The sequence below is a fragment of the Saccopteryx leptura genome, chromosome 9 (genome assembly GCF_036850995.1).
Source record: "Saccopteryx leptura isolate mSacLep1 chromosome 9, mSacLep1_pri_phased_curated, whole genome shotgun sequence".
Lineage (NCBI taxonomy): Eukaryota > Metazoa > Chordata > Mammalia > Chiroptera > Emballonuridae > Saccopteryx > Saccopteryx leptura.
The window spans coordinates 50,064,011-50,081,038 of record NC_089511.1 but is presented as its reverse complement, the minus strand read 5'-3'; the positions used below and the strand labels follow the sequence as shown (position 1 = coordinate 50,081,038).

At 40.0% G+C, this 17,028-nt stretch overlaps 1 protein-coding gene across 9 annotated transcripts in view; it reads right to left on the bottom strand.

Annotated features, from left to right (window-relative positions):
- The window catches only part of SGMS1 (sphingomyelin synthase 1), a 327,448-nt gene that overhangs the window by 114,551 nt on the left and 195,869 nt on the right, over window positions 1-17,028 (bottom strand). For 8 of the 9 annotated variants that reach the window (XM_066348467.1, XM_066348469.1, XM_066348466.1 and 5 more), the window contains one exon: window positions 1,048-1,128. The exons of the other annotated variant lie outside the window; for it this stretch is intronic. The gene's annotated coding sequence lies outside the window, so the exon portion shown is untranslated. The remainder of the gene's footprint in view (window positions 1-1,047; window positions 1,129-17,028) is intronic. 9 annotated transcript variants of the gene reach the window in all.

Genomic DNA, 17,028 nt, shown 5'->3' with positions numbered 1-17,028 from the left:
GAGTTGATAAGCAAGGATTCAAAACCAAACCTTGCTTTTTCGACCCAAACAGTCTTACCACCAGGGCTGAAACAGATCATTGAAATAGTGACTTAGCTGCAGCCAGCTCCTACCAGTCCACTAGAGTCTCCTGTCATACCGACACCACAGAAATCAGCAAACACTACAACCCCCTCCTTCCCACAGCGCCAGGTCTTAACCCACCAATGCCTGATAGTAGCAAAGGAAGTTGAACTGGCTAATCTTCTGAGTCAAATTAAAGGCTTGTAAACTGGAAATCATGAAACAAATATAAGAAAGGAGAGTAATTACTTCTATTGTGATCCTATAATGTACCAGTCATAACACAAAGTACTATCCACACAGTCTTTTACCTGTGATTGACTCAGATCAAACCCAATACACAAATAAGTCAACTGAGGTTCAGAGGTTGAGTAACTACAAAAAGCACTAAAGCAAGAGTCAGGCCTATGAATGTCTGACTCAAAATTATATAATCTTTCCACTAGCCTATCCCACATACTAGCATTATCATTCTTATAATGAAACCAAAATCAACCACATGAAACTAGATGATAGTTAGCAAACATTAATGGCTTCTGATGTGCAAAAAATGACACGAAGAAAAATATGGGGAAGCTGTAGACAGGGAGCTCAGTTTTATTCATATTCACTAAGTTTATTCATCTCTACCTCCCAAATGTACCCACAGAATAAGAGTAAGAAATGGGGCCCACAGAACCAACAGGACCAAAAATAGCTGTGTTTAAGAGATTTAATATAAAAGGATTCCTCTTTTAATCCTTCAAATACTTATGTTCTATCCCCCAAACTCTGTACCTGACTTGAAATGACACACTCAACTGGAAAGCATAATTTCTCAAATGTTAGCATACAGTTTTTGAAATACTTATGATATTACTTTTAAGTATTTTCTCCTTTTGACTTTAAAGTTTTTTGATTGGGCTATTCATTTATCACTGTTTCTTACAGAAAATTCAGCTGGTAGTCAAAAGAATTCTGAAGGGCTAACATAATTTTACTTACTGATTATTATTTAAAATTCTTGTCATCTTGGCTTACTAGAAGTTACCAGCTTCTCCCACTGTTCCAGCACATTTTCATAACCTGTCATGAGGAGAAAGAATCTAATTAGTTCTACATCTCATGAAGACCGTTTCTTGGTTTCCATATTAGTCTTCCCATCCTTTGTACCCAAAACACAGAGAAAAACACATGTATCTCTTCCTTTCTCTCCAACCAAAGAAATAAAAGAAAATAACATAGATCATCCCAAGAGAAAAAATTTTAAGAACAGCATTTTTATTGTTGGGGTTTGGGATGGAGAACCCCTAAAATACCTGCCCTTATTTTTTTAGGAAGAGGTTTTCAGTCTGTTTCCTGGGAGGAAGCAGTATTAAAGTAACCCATTTTCTGTATCTGCTCCCCAACGCCCTCCTTCCTTTTCCACAAAAATGAATGGCTCATTCGCTGGGAGGACTAGAACAAGCTATGGCTAGTGCTTGGTCGCCGCACTGAGTGAGGCAGCAGGGCCACCGGGAGCCAGCTCACTGCCACACAGTGAACAGGACGATGGCCACCTGCCTCTGAGAGGGCGTGCACCTCTCTCTGTTCCAGCTTCTCTGCAGTTGTTACTGGATGACTAGGTCAGTGTTGCAAGGGTCTAATACATATTTTAGGGAAGTAAGCAACTGACACTTCTGTGTTCTCTAATTCCGCTTTATCAGTCATTACACAACTATTTATGTTGATTCCTATTTGAATCCTTGCCCTATTTCTCAAATCGTTTAAGACTTATAGCATAGGAAAGGTAAATAATTAGGCAACTTAAACCACCAAAGGACAATGCATATATAAAACTTTGGTTCAAAATCCTACCACTTATTAAACACATGATGTTGAAAAAATCATTTCATCTTTTCCCAGTCTCAATTTCTTCATTTCTGAAAAACGATCAAATGGCCTCTACCATTCTGTGTGATTATAAAGATTAAGTAAGATGAAGATACAATCTGCCAAAGTCAAGCATGCTTTTATCCGACAAGAACAATACCCTAGCACCCAATGCCCAATGATCAGATTTGCTGTTTTGTCTATATGTCTAATTCAAACACTGGAGATTTAAAATTCATGAAATAATGGAATATGCCCAGCAAAGTGCCTTCCTTTTCCCAAGAAGAAGTCATTCAGAATAATTTATTTTTGTTTATTTTTTTAGTGTGACAGAGAGAAACAGACAGACAGACAGGAAGGGAGAGAGATAATAAGCATCAACTCCTAGTTGTGGCACTTTAGTTGTTCATGGATTGCTTTCTTATATGTGCCTTGATGAGGGTAGGGGTACAGCTGAGCCAGCAACCTTGGGTGTCAAGCCAGTGACCTTTGGGCTAAAGCCAGCAATGATGGGGTCATGTTTATGATCCTATGCACAAACTGGCAACCCTGTGCTCAAACTGGTGAGCCTATGCTCAAGCCAGATGAGCTCAAGCTGGTATCATAGAAGTTTCAAACCTAGGTCCTCAGCATGCCAAGTTGATACTCTATCCATTGTGCCACCACTTGGTCAGGCATATTTTATTGTAGTTGTTGTTGTTTTGTATTTTTTTGAAGTGAGAAGTGGTGAGGCAGAGAGACAGACTCCTGCATGCACCCTACTGGGATCCACCTGGCGTGCCCACTAGGGGGCGATGCTTTGCCCATATGGGCCATTGCTCCATTGCAACCGGAGCCATTCTAGGGCCTGAGGCAGTGGCCATAGAGCCATCCTTAGCACCCAGGCCAACTTTGCTCCAATGGAGCCTTGGCTGCGGGAGGGGAAGAGAGAGATAGAGAGAACAAAGAGGGGGTAGGGGTGGAAAAGCAGATGGTCACTTCTCCTGTGTGCCCTGGCTGGGAATCAAACCCGGGACATCCACATGCCGGGCCGATGCTCCACCACTGAGCCAAACCGCCAGGACCATCCTTTTGTTTTTTAATTTCATAACATTATAGGGTCTATAACATACAGAGGAGAAGTTCTGCTTTCTTTCCCTTCACAGAAGAGCACCAAATGGAAACACTCAACTTCTACCAGGTGGAATGCAACTATCACTCATTTTATATGAGAACATATAGCTCCAGTAGACAACACATAAAATAGGAACCTACCAACTTTCCTCAACTGAAGCTTCAGTGTTAAGTCATTCAGAGACATTAAAAATAATTGTAAAATGGCTTCATGCACTGATGTACCATGAGAGACAGTATCACTTCAGTCACAGAATAGACAGCAACCTCAAGTTATCCAACCATTAGATAGTTTCCTAGTAACAAAGAAAGAGGTTGCTAAGATCAATCAAAATAGCCAGGACTGAAATGTCAGACTCAGATTCCACCCACCTCTGAGAGGACCATGCTCACTGGCTTAGCTACAGCTTTGGAAGCCTGGTCAGTTGGGAATGGAAGCCATTTAAAATGATAGCAAATGCAGAAGGCTTTGTTATTGGTTTAAAATAAATAGGCTTGAACTCCACCTCTGCTATTTATCTGTAGTGTAGTCTTTACCAAGTAATTTAATCCTTCTAAGCCTCAGTCTCCGAGTCTGTAAAATAAGGACAATGAGACACATTTTGGAGCATAGTTACTTAGATCAGAGATGCCCATCAAGAATATGTCCCCAAAATATAATTGCAATTATGTTTACTAGTCCAAGTATGATAGTCTATTAAATTCATGGTAACCACTACAATTATGGTATGCAGTCCATTAAATTCAGACTCTTCCCTATGTGAACATTTTGGAGAGAGGTTCAAATCATACTTCTGACAACAATATAAAACCTTTCTGGCCTGGCCGGTTGGCTCAGTGGTAGAGCGTCGGCCTGGCATGCAGGAGTCCCAGGTTCAATTCCCCACCAGGACACACAGGAGGGGTGCCCATCTGCTTCTCTGCCCCTCCCCCTCTCCTTCCTCTCTGTCTCTCTCTTCCCCTCCCGCAGCCAAGGCTCCATTGGAGCAAGGTTTGCCTAGGCACTGAGGATGATGGCTCTGTGGCCTCTGCCTCAGGCGCTAGAATGGCTCTGATTGCGGCCGTCGAGTGAAGCCCCAGATGAGCAGAGCATCGCCCCCTGGTGGGCGTGCCAGGTGGATCCCGGTCGGGCACATGTGGGAGTCTGACTGCCTCCCGGTTTCCAACTTCAAAAAAATACAACAACAAAAAAACCTTTCTATGTTGTCCTAGAGTATTAAGTAAAATCTCTCATCTTAGTTGATAGCCTTTACTAGTGTGCAAACAGAAAGCTCTAGCTTAGGCCTTTTTCTCCTAAGGAGTTAGCTCACTAAGAGGGTTTGGGCTGTCTCTATGGGACACAGCACCTTATGGTCATTAAGAGTATGTATTTTGCAATCACACAGAACTGCATTCCCCAGTCTACCCTGAAGACCTTGAGCATGTTGTTTAATTTCTCTACGCCTCTGTTTCTGTAGCTATATGGGCTATGGGTTAAAACACATAATGCCTGCAAACACTTTAATAAGGCTCAAGGTAAACAGTAAGTATTCATTAAATGTTGTTGCTACCGCAAGAAGAATAATATCCTCTTCCTTAGGAGGCAAGGCAAGCACCAGGTGATGATGTCAACAGAAGAAGAGCTATCTTCCTGAGCTCAAATATGTACCAGCCCACTTCACCAGAAGACCAGCAAATGGCTTGGGGTAAAGTTTCATTTAGCAATAAAGCACAAATTGCTCCTATATCTGTGTACATATCTTGGGAGCAAAGTGAGATTGGCAGCTTGTTGGCCGGTGGACAAATCGAAACTGTTACCACCAGCCATAGAGACACAAAACTGAAACTCTTATTCGAGATTCCTCAGCTAATAAAAGGCAGAGCTGTGATTCAAAGGAAGGCAGTCTGGCTTCTGTCCTGTTCCTTCAATACTCAGCAACACTGTCCTCTCAGCAAGGTGGAAGAACAGTAATTGAATACTGATGAAGACCAGAGCAAGCCAGAGAAAGAAACATCCAAGAATGACCGAAGAGAAGAGGGAGACAATATAAAAGGATAGTTAATGGGGCAAAGATTAAAAAAAAATTGCTAATGACTCTAAAAACAGTTGTAGCAAGCGAGCCTAAAAGGATGCACTGTGAAAGTGAATCAGTTTGGAATCCAGTGCTTGCTTAAAGAAAACAGTTACCAGCCCTGGCCGGTTGGCTCAGCGCTAGAGCGCCGGCCTGGCCTGCGGGGGACCCGGGTTCGATTCCCGGCCAGGGCACATAGGAGAAGCGCCCATTTGCTTCTCTACCCCCCCCTTCCTCTTCGTCTCTCTCTTCCCCTCCCGCAGCCAGGGCTCCATTGGAGCAAAGGATGGCCCGGGCGCTGGGGATGGCTCCTTGGCCTCTGCCCCAGGCGCTGGAGTGGCTCTGGTCGCAGCAGAGTGACACCCCGGAGGGGCAGAGTATCGCCCCCTGGTGGACAGAGCGTCGCCCGTGGAGGGCATGCCGGGTGGATCCCGGTCGGGCGCATGCGGGAGTCTGTCTGTTTCTCCCCGTTTCCAGCTTCAGAAAAATACAAAAAAAAAAAAAAAACAGTGACCAGAAGACATAAAAGCTGAGAAGATCCACTTAGGTCCTTTATATCATATAAGCCACATTATTACTTAGAAAACCTGCTAGGGAAGTGTCACACACTCTAGATACCAGCTGTCAAGGGAGGCCTGATAGCATGAGAGTTGCTTACCAAGTTCTGCGACCTTTTTTCTCACATTTCTATAACCAAAAAGATGAGGAAAAGCTACCCAGGGTTGTTGAATTTTCTGCAGTAAGATGGAGGGAAGAAGACAAAAGCGATGGAAAATGTGCTCCTAGTTAAGTAAGAGAATTCAGAGAGGAGAGTAAAGACAAAGAGAAGCCATATCCCTGGCCAGCCGCCAATATGGCGGACTCTAGAATGGCCTACAGGACCCCTGTCTCTTACTATCCATGCCTGTGCAATCCCCTCCCCTTGAGCAGGATCTCCTGTGATTTGCTTTTAACCAACAGAATAAGGTTAAAATAATAGAATTCATGAGATTATATCACATAGCACTGTATGTCCATGCTGCTACAAGATCCTGTCCCTTTCTGACTTTGATGAAGCCAGGTGCCACGTGGTGAGCTGCCTACAGTGATAGCCATGTGAAGGCAGCCTCCTGCTGACCACTAACAAGAAACTAAGGTCTGCAGCCTGAGAGCCCACAAAAAGCTGCCAACAATCGTATGAGCTTAGAAGCAAATCCTTTCCCAGTCAAGCCTCAGATAAGACAGCAGCCTAGTTGATACTTAACTGCAGTCTCATAAAGTATCTGGCTAAATCATGACCAGAGTCCTAAGCCACAGAAATTGTGAGATAGTTTGTACACTGACTAGGCTGCTAAGTTTGTAGTGATGTTGTTGTGTAGCTATAGGTTACTACTACGGAAGGGAAGTGAGCGAGTCCCTGATGCAACCACGTGTCCTTCTGAGAGAGAGCAGGGAGAGGGAGGTTCCAAGGCCAGGGCCTGGGAGAGTGATCCAGGAATAAAAACATCTCTAATTCCTAGACTTATCATTTGATCTTTTTTTTTCTCTCAAAAACACAGTGCTTCTGGTTTTAAAAATACATTTAAAAGGGTTCTCATTCAGTAATATTGATTTTGTGCCATAGAGCTTTTTAATGCAGATAATTTAAGTGTTACACTTTCTTATTCAAGCTGTATTAGTAAGAATAGTTTCCTTAGTGTTACCTGAGCAAAAATTTCAAATTAAAAAACAAAACATTCTTATTCCACAATAAATTTAAGATCTAAATTAGCTTTTTCACAGATACAGGGAAGTGAAGGGAGTCAGTTATCCGGCACCACCAGATTTACAGAAAACAACAAAGGCCAGATTGGGCATTTCCGTGCCTTGGTCCTCACAGCCCTCTGCAGCATTATCCCCGTTGTCAGAGAAAGAACCTGAGGTTCAGAGGAGGACAGTGACGTACCGAAGCTTACTTTCTAAGTGGCAGGGCTGGACTTGAAACACAGTCCTGCTAGCAGAACTGAGGTTAGGCTTTTTACCCATGGGGCCACTAAGAAGTGAGAAGGGAACAGCTTCTGAGAATGTGCAGGGTTCAGAACTGAAGAGGAAAAGAGCCGAAGACAAAGACTGACAGTGACGTGGTGTGATGTGCTGTCACGTAACGCGCCAACCTCACTTACTGACTAGCATGACCTGGGGTAACCAGCAAAAAAGAACAGGAGGAAGAAAAATCAGACAACAGAGATGACAGACAGCACACTGGCTCTGGAAAATATGAGAAGAAACACCAACCAAAACAGAGAAATTACGGGAGGCATTTGGTTATGGATTATGCCTAAATAATAGCTAGCAGATGTTTTCTATAACGGACCAAATAGTATTTTAGGCTGTGCAGGGCACATGGTATCTTTTGCGACTACTCAACTCTGCCATTATTGTGCAAAAGCAGCCACAGGTAATATGCAAATAAATAGACATGACCATGTGCTAATAAAACTGTATTTATGAAAACAGGTCTTAGACCAGATTTGCTAACCCCTGGTCTAGACAGTCACCTGGCCTCCACTCGAAACCTATGAGATACTGAAGAAGCAAAGAAAAACACTAAATCAGCAGACAAGATAACCTTCGGGAGTAGGTGGGGTGCCATTCCCACAAGCACCTAGTCTGTGTGTATGTGTAGGGAGGGTGTTCAGCATGACCTTTTGATTAAGAGACTGAAGTGAGGCCCTAGCAGGTTGGCTCAGTGGTAGAGCATTGGCCTGGTGGGTGGAAGTCCCAGGTTCGATTCTCAGGCAAGGCACACAGGAAAAGCGACAATTTGCTTCTCCATCCCCCCTTCTCCTCCCAGAGTCATGGCCCAAATAGTTCCAGCAAGTTGGCCCCAGGTGCTGAGGATGGCTCCATGGCCTCACCTTAAGCACTAAAATAGCTCGACTGTCAAGCAATGGAGCAGCGGCCCCAGATGGGCAGTGTGTCGCCTGATAAGTGGCTTGCCTGGTGGATTCCAGTCAGGGCGCATGTGGGAGTCTGCCTCTGCCTCCCTGCTTCTCACTTTAATTAATTAGTTTGTTAATTAATTAAAAAAGAGACTGAAGTGATGCATTTGTTCAGTCTTAGTTTATTCAGAGTTATTAACATTCAAAGAAACAATCTGTGTCGATTATGACTCACAGAACTGTTAAGCCCAGTCTTACCACATATTTTACATGGCTGATTATGAGAAAAATCACCCTAATGTTCCAAAAGTAATTACAAAAGAAAATGGTCATAAACGGAAGCAAATGAATAAATCCTAGTTTCCATCTCTGCAAGTCCCTCCCACTGGAAAATCCCCCTGACTTTTCCTGCCCCGTTTTCCTACCTGAATCTTCCTCCTCAATTAGGTGTCGATTTAAACAAACATCTTCTTCTCCCGGAAACTTTTCTCAAATATCCCAGATGAGGTCAAGACACCTGCCACACACTCGGAACTTCCTCATCTCTGTCAGGACACCTGTAGTTCCTCCCTGGCTCAGCGTCTGCTTCCTGGCTAGCCTACAAACTTTGGAAAGCTGTCTTGCTCAACACAAGGAACAAGGATGGCAATGAGAGTTTGATTAATTAGAAGCCTTTGGCATTTCAAAATGACACTCTGCACTGAGTGACTAAATATATAGCTGGTGAGGATTAGTAAAGCATGATTTTGCGAGCAACTTTGGGGCTTTTCCATCCTATACCAAGTACGACATGAAGAGGAAGCTAAAGAGAGAAGATTATGTCCAGCTGCCAGTAAGCAAACTGCCCCCATATTTAAACAAAATAAAAGCACGCCCACCCATTCCGAAGTAGAAGATTCAAAGAAGTTTCTCTTATGTTCATCAGTTTATTTAAAAAAAAACAAAAAACAGGTGTGGTTTTTCAGTTAATGATGAAATTTTCATTACCCCAGACTCCAGCATATTCAAAGATATCCTGCTGAATAGACTTAAAACAAGTATCTGCACCATTTCCTTTTGTTTAAATAAATATACACAGCATATATAAAAGCATAAATGTTCACACACGTTTTCTAAACTAAAACAAAAAAATAATAATAACTAAAGAATATATGCTTCCCCAAATCGTTGCACCTGTTAGAAGGATTTAGATTTTATCTTATTCCTTTTTATTGTATTTTCTTCCTTTTATACAATGACCACATATTTTTGTAAAGAGTTCTTTACAAATTTATTTTTTTTAATTCTCTTGCTAATTAGGCAATACTTCAAAAATGTTTAAAAGAAACATTATATATGGGAAAATGTAGAACAGGGCAATGCTGTTATTATTTAACAAAGCTTTGCTGACAGAGCAAAATAAAAATGTTTCTGACCTTCTTAAATTTTACATACTCTTACCAATATTATAATGATGACACATCTTACCACGGTGAGCATCAGCAGACAAAAGCAAAATAGTACCAATGCTGAGGGTGTTAATTTCAGTTTCTAACTACATCTTTACTTTTCCTGGAGCATGATACAGCTTAAGTAGGCCTAATTTCTCTTTGCTCTTCCACTCTGAGAACTGTGCTAACTTATCTAGCCAATTTTAGTGACCAAAATGCATTAAGGGCAGATATGAAACTTCAAAAATGAGATTTATCTTAAAGGTTATTTATGGAGGTCAGAAAATTGGCACCCAGACATTAGGGATGCTGAAGCGCTTACTTAAAATTTATTTCCAGCCTGACCAGGCGGTAGCCCAGTGGATAAAGTGTAGTACTGGAATGCGGAGGACCTAGGTTCGAGACCCAAAGGTTGCCAACTTGAGCACAGGCTCATCTGGCTTGAGCAAAGCTCACCAGCTTGGACCCAAGGTTGCTGGCTCGGACAAGTGGTTACTTGGTCTGCTGAAGGTCCGTGGTCAAGGCACATATGAGAAAGCAATCAATGAACAACTAAGGTGTCGCAACAAAAAACTAAATATTGATGCTTCTCATCTTGCTCCATTCCTGTCTGTCCCTATCTATCCCTCTCTCTGACTCTCTCTCTCTGTCCCCGTAAAAAAAAAAAAAAAAAAAAAAAATTCCAATACTTACAAACTGGAGTCTTTAAGTACATATTATAATAAGTATGATAAACTTCAATTCATGTGGTTATCTATCATCATCCTATGTTTAAATCAGAAAGATTACTAAATTTCCCATCTTACATTTACAGGCTGTTTTAATATCTTACTTTCCTTCTCACAAATACTAAGCATTTCATAAGTACTGTCTTGTGTATAAATAATGCTCAAGTGGTCAGTAACACAGTTTCATCCATTATGCATGACTTGAAGATATTTTTTAACTCCAAATGAAAATAAGATTTGACATCTCTTTACAAGATCTGAAATAAACCACACAAAACAAATTCTTTTTTTTTTTTTTTCTGAAGCTGGAAACGGGGAGAGACAGTCAGACAGACTCCCGCATGCGCCCAACCGGGATCCACCCGGCACGCCCACCAGGGGCTACGCTCTGCCCACCAGGGGGGATGCTCTGCCCCTCCGGGGCGTTGCTTTGCTGCGACCAGAGCCACTCCAGCGCCTAGGGCAGAGGCCAAGGAGCCATCCCCAGCACCCGGGCCATCTTTGCTCCAATGGAACCTTGGCTGCGGGAGGGGAAGAGAGAGACAGAGAGGAAGGAGGGGGAGGGGTGGAGAAGCAAATGGGCGCTTCTCCTATGTGCCCTGGCCGGGAATCGAACCCGGGTCCCCCGCACGCCAGGCCAACACTCTACCACTGAGCCAACCGGCCAGGGCAGAAAACAAATTCTTTAAGAGATTCTCTTTATGACAGAGTTGCCCTCCATGCAATAACAATTATAAACTGTGAACAAATATAAAAATTAACTTTGAAGGAAGGCACGAACAACAACCAAAAGCGGGCAGAAAGTGGACGATCTCCAGCCCTTCAAAGAAGGGACCTGCATCAGAAGGGAACTGACTTTCAGGCAGCTTATCCACGAGGGCACAGCCAAACCTGTGCCCTCGCAGAGGGAGCTCCAGCTGCAAACGACAGTCTCGCTGCTCAGAAAGAGGTTCTGCGAGGGTAGCTGAAAAATGAGCATGGAATCCCCCAAATGAGGAACTCATGAAAGGTGAAGTCCCTAATTTGCAAATAAATTCTATACGTCTTAGCTAAACCCAGAATTATAAAACTCCAGGGATCTGGAACAGGGATAAGGAGATGGGGAAGAACCACTGAAACGTTTTTAGAAAGCTGAAAGACAGTGGTAGAGCATCGGCCTGGCGTGCAGGAGTCCCGGGTTCGATTCCCGGCCAGGGCACACAGGAGAAGCGCCCATCTGCTTCTCCACCCCTCCCCCTCTCCTTCCTCTCTCTTTCTTCCTCTCCCGCAGCCAAGGCTCCATTGGAGCAAAGTTGGCCCGGGTACTGAGGATGGCTCTATGGCCTTTGCCTCAGGCGCTAGAATGGCCCTGGTTGCAACAGAGCGATGCCCCAGATGGGCAGAGCATCGCCCCCCAGTGGGCATGCCGGGTGGATCCCGGTCGGGCACATATGGGAATCTATCTGACTGCCTCCCCGTTTCCAACTTCAGAAAAAAAAAAAAAGAAATAAAGCTGAAAGATTCCAACAGCTTCCCATCTCAGAGAAGTTTCAAGCTCCAGCTGTGCCAGGTTTCAGGGGCCTGGTAAAGGCCTCAGACTTCTCTTTGACACCATAGAAGCACCACAATTTAAGAAACAAGGACCACTTACCCTGAGTACAGAATATTTCCTGGGAAATAGAGACAAAAAGGAAATAGCAAAGCATAAAAATGAGCCTACAAAATATTCAAGCTGGTTTGCCATTATTTTTGTTTGTTAAAAGCTAATACAACTCTCTTCAGGGGAACATAACAGAATCCTCAGTCTTCACAGTGTAGCATCTACAATGTCCAACATACAATTAAAAATCCAGAGATATTTGAGGCAAATGAAAAATGTAACTCCATAATCAAAGATAAATCAGTGTACACAAACACCTACAAATAACCCAGAGAATGGACTTAGAAGGCCAGAACTTTAAAATATAAATGCTAATTATATTGAGGAATCTAGAGAGGAAGCTAGATATAATAGGTAAAGAAACAAAAAATTTCAGGAGAATATAGAAACTCTAAAAAAATGAAAATTCTAGAACTTGAAAACTACGATATAAAACTTAAAAAACATCAGATTAGATTAATAACAGATTGGACATAATAGTGAAAAAAGACTGGTGAACTTTAAGATATGTCAATACAAAGAATCCAGGCTGAAGCACAGAGAGGAAAACTGTTTTAAAAAGAACCTCAAGGACCTCTCAGGAAGAATCAAGTGATCTGATTTTCATGTTAAAGGAGAATGAAAAGAATGGGGCAGAAAAATATATGTAAAGAAACACAAGCCAGAAATTTCCAAAACTGAGAAGCAGCAGCAATATACCAAAGCAGGAAACTCAGTGAACCGCAAGAAACATCACCTACCCATGACAACCAAATAACAAAAATAATCTCAGAAGTACCTAGAAAAGATGTATTGCCCATGTAGAACAATAACAAGAATGATGGCAGACATTTCATCAAAAACAGAGAGACAGGAAAAAAAATCTTTAAAGAGCTAAGTGGAGGAAAAAAATGTTAACCTAGAATTCTATATATGACAAAAATATCTTTCAAAAATAAAAGGAAAATAAAGAATCTTCACATAAATGCAAACTTAATCTGTTGCCAATAGACCTGCACTTCAATGAATGCTAAAGAAAGCTCTTCAAACTGAAGGTGATACCAGATGGAAATTTCAATCTACAGAAAGGAATAAAGAATGCTGGGAATAGTAAATGTATAGGTAAACATGAAAGTTTATTTCTCAAATTCCTTTAAGTATTGAGTATGTGTGTATATATATATATACCTCATATATGCAACATTAATAGTATAATACTGTATTGTATAGTTTGAGACATATGTGAATATAAAATACATGATTATAACAGGAGTGGCGATTGAAACCATATTGCAGGCTTCATATTTTTTATACAATGTAATAAAATATTCATTCAAAAAAACTTTCTATTAAGAATATTTAATTCTGCAGAGAAACTGCAACAATAATGTAAAGAGGCCAAAGACATATAGTTGAAAACTATGAGATAAATTAAAATGCAATAATATAATATATTCAATTAGACAAAGAGAGGGAAGGAAAAAAAAGGATACAGGATTTAAAAATTTCTAAAGGATAAGACATTTAGGAAACAAAAAAATGGTAGATCTAACACTAACCATAGCAATAATTATAGTAAATAGACTAACCACTGCAATGAAAAGGCAGAGATTCAGAATACATAAATTAGCAATACCTAACCATATACTACCCACAACAGATACATTTAAAATGCAAAAACACAGATACATAAACAGGTGGAACAGGATATAGCAACATTAACTTAGTACAAAAACCAGACAAAGACAATAGAACACTACACATCTATATCACTTAGAAACCAGAGATGCAAAAATCCTCAAAAAAAATACAGTATTGGTATAAGGATATATTGACTAGATTAGAACAATGAAACAGAACAGAGGCCAGAAATAGACATACACATATATGGTCAACTGATGTTTTTTGACAAAGGTACCAAAATAATTCAGTGGGTATAAGGATAGTCTTTTCAACAAACTGGTCAAAACAAATAGATAGCCATATGGGAAGAATAAATCTTGACCTTGCAGAGAACTAACCATAAAAGCTAAAACTATAAAGCTGAAAAACACAGAAGAATGTCTTTGTGACTATGAAGTAGACAAAGCATATAAATAAAAGAAAAAAAAACTGATAAATTAGACTTCATTAAAATTAAAACTTCTACTTTTTAAAGACACAGTTAAAAAACAAAAGGCAACCACCATCTGCAAATTATTCACAATACATATATCTGACAAAGAACTTCTATCTAAAATATATTTTTAAAAACTACTATAATTCAAGAAATAAAAGGCATAAAAAGTCAAGAATAAAAAAGTCACACAACCCAATTTTTAAAACAGCAAAAGACTTGACTAGATACTTATAAAACATAAGAAAAGCAATGAGCACATACATTAAAATTTTTTTCAACATTATTATCATCAAAGAAATTACAGGAAGCTACAAAATACCACATTACACCCACTACAATACTGATATTGAATAGACTGACAATAGCAACTGTTCGCAAAGGCTTGGAGCATTTTGCAGCATGTCATACATTACTAATGGGCATGTTCAATTATACAACACCTATAGAAAATGTTGACAATTTTTAAAATAAAATTAAACATACACTTATCCAGTGATGCACCTCTAAGTGTATATCTAAAAGAAATCAGAACAACCTTAATAGATACTTCCCCAAAGAGTACATAACAGATGGCCAGAGGACATGGAAAAGATGCCCAACATCACTAATCATCAGAGAAATGCAAACTAAAACCACACAGGCTATCTCACACCTGTCAGAATGGCTATCATCAACAAATCAACAAACAAATGTTGGCAAGAGTGTGAAGAAAAGGGAACCTTCACCCACTGTTGGTGGAAATGTAGATTGATGCAGCCACTGTGGAAAGCAGTATGGAGTTACCTCAAAAAATTAAAAATGGTGGAAAAGCCATAGAGAAAAAGGAACCCTCATTCACTGCTGGTAGGAATGCAAATTAGTACAACCATTATGGAAGAAAGCATGGTGGTTCCTCAAAAAATGAAGAATAGAACTACCATATGACCCAGAAATACCTCTACTGGGTATCTACCCCAAAACTCAAAAACATTGGTATGTAAAGACATATGCACACCCATGTTCATCACAGCATTATTCACAGTGGCCAAGACATGGAAACAACTAAAGTGTTCCTCGGTAGAGGATTGGATAAAGAAGATGTGGTACATATATACAATATAATACTACTCAGCCATAAGAAATGATGACATATTGCCATTTACAACAACATGGATGGACACTGAGATTATACTGAGTGAAGTAAATAAATCAGAAAAAGCTAAGAACTGTATGATTTCACACATAGGTGGGATATAAAACTGAGACGTATGCACATTGATAAAAGTGAGATAGTTACCAGGGGGATGGGAACATGGGGGAGGGGAAAGATGTGGGGGAATGGGGAGGGGGAAGGAGGTTAGGGGAGGGGTGTAAAGAGGGACAAATATAAGTTGATGGAAAATGATTGGACTTTGGGTGATGGGTATACCACATAATGAATAGTTCAAATGCTTTAGAAATAAATGTTCACCTGAAATTATGTGCTCTTATTAATCAATGTCACCCTGTCAGTTAATTTTCTAAAAAAAAAAAAAAAAAAAAAATTAAATTGCCTTATGACCCAGCAATGCCACCTCTGGGATTTTATCCAAAATAACCCAAAACACTAATTCAAAAGAATATATGCAGTATTACTTTTAATAATACAATGAGAAAGGACTCAAAAATAAACTATAAAACATAAATCCAAATATTCTAGTATCTTACTCTAAAATATATATTAAATTCCTACTGTGTTCCAGGTAAAATGATAGTCACTAGGGAAATGAAAATAAGAAATTTTCACTCTACTGTTGAAGAATTCTAGTCTGGTGGAAGAAATAGCCATAAGCAATCTACCTTAATGTTAAATAAACATTCTTGAATATAAACTGGTAAAGACTTCATTGAGGAAAATATTGTCTTATTTCTTATCCCTCTAAAACTATAACATTCAATATTAATGAATAATACATAAGAAGTAAACATAATAAATTCAGTATTTCTTTTGAAGGACACAATCAATTTAAGAAAGAAAAAGTTATCTAGTAGCAAACTGCATATAACCATGTTTCTTAGCTCAAGGAAAAATAGCATATATACCGTTTTAAAGAAAGGTATCCCTCCCATAGCAAAAGAGATTAAATAAATATGTCTTGAACGACTTGCCCACATCTTCTATTCCAACCTCACGGCTGGTTTGACTGTTCCATGCAAGATAAATCTGAAGGCTACTCAAGCTATGCCTCAAAAACAAACAGATGGTCTCAGTCAATTGTCACTCTCAGGAATCTAATAGTGACACAAATCCCCTCTATTCTCTCCTTAACCTACCTTTACCCCCCACTCCACTGAAATTACTCATTTCAAAATCAACAATGACCTTCAACATTTGCTAAAAGCCAGTGGTCAGTTCTCAGTTCTTATTTAATATGACCTATCTATCCGCAGCATGCAACACTGTGTGACCTCTTCCTTCTACTTGGAACCCTTTCTTTACTAGACCCCACAACAACTCACTCTGGACTGCCGTCCTCCGGAAGTCTTCACTCTCCTGTGTGGGCTCCTCCTTCCTCACCTCCTCAAGTGCCCAGAGGTCCCACTGAATTCTCAGACTCTTCCCCATTATCCTTTGCTTTCTAGCTCAGTACTCAACTGCTCTGGTCTCAAGACCCCTTTACGCTTTTAAAAAACTATTAAGGAATTCAAAAAAATCTTGATTATGTAAACTGTATTGATAGAAAAGTATTATTTTAGAAAACTGAGATGTTTTAAATATTAATTCATCTAAAAACAATAAACCCACTGTGTATCAACATAAATAATATTTTAATAAAAATTACATTTTCCAAACAAAAACACATGTATATCGTAAAAACAATAGCATCATATTACATTTCTGAAAATCTCTTTAATTTCTATCTTAATAGAAAATAGAGGATTCTCCCTACTGTCACATGTCACAATGTTACATGTAGCCTCAGGAAAACACTACTGTACTGCACATTTTGATATTATAAAAAATGTTAAGTCTTCAGACTCCTAGAACCTTCATAGGTCCCTACTATACTTTGAGAACTACTTTAGGTGATATCACCCAATCCCTTGGTTTTAAATACCATCTCTTCTACTAAGATAACTCTCAATTTAAAAAAACAAAAAACAAAAAAACCTCTGTACTGAACTCTCTTGAACTC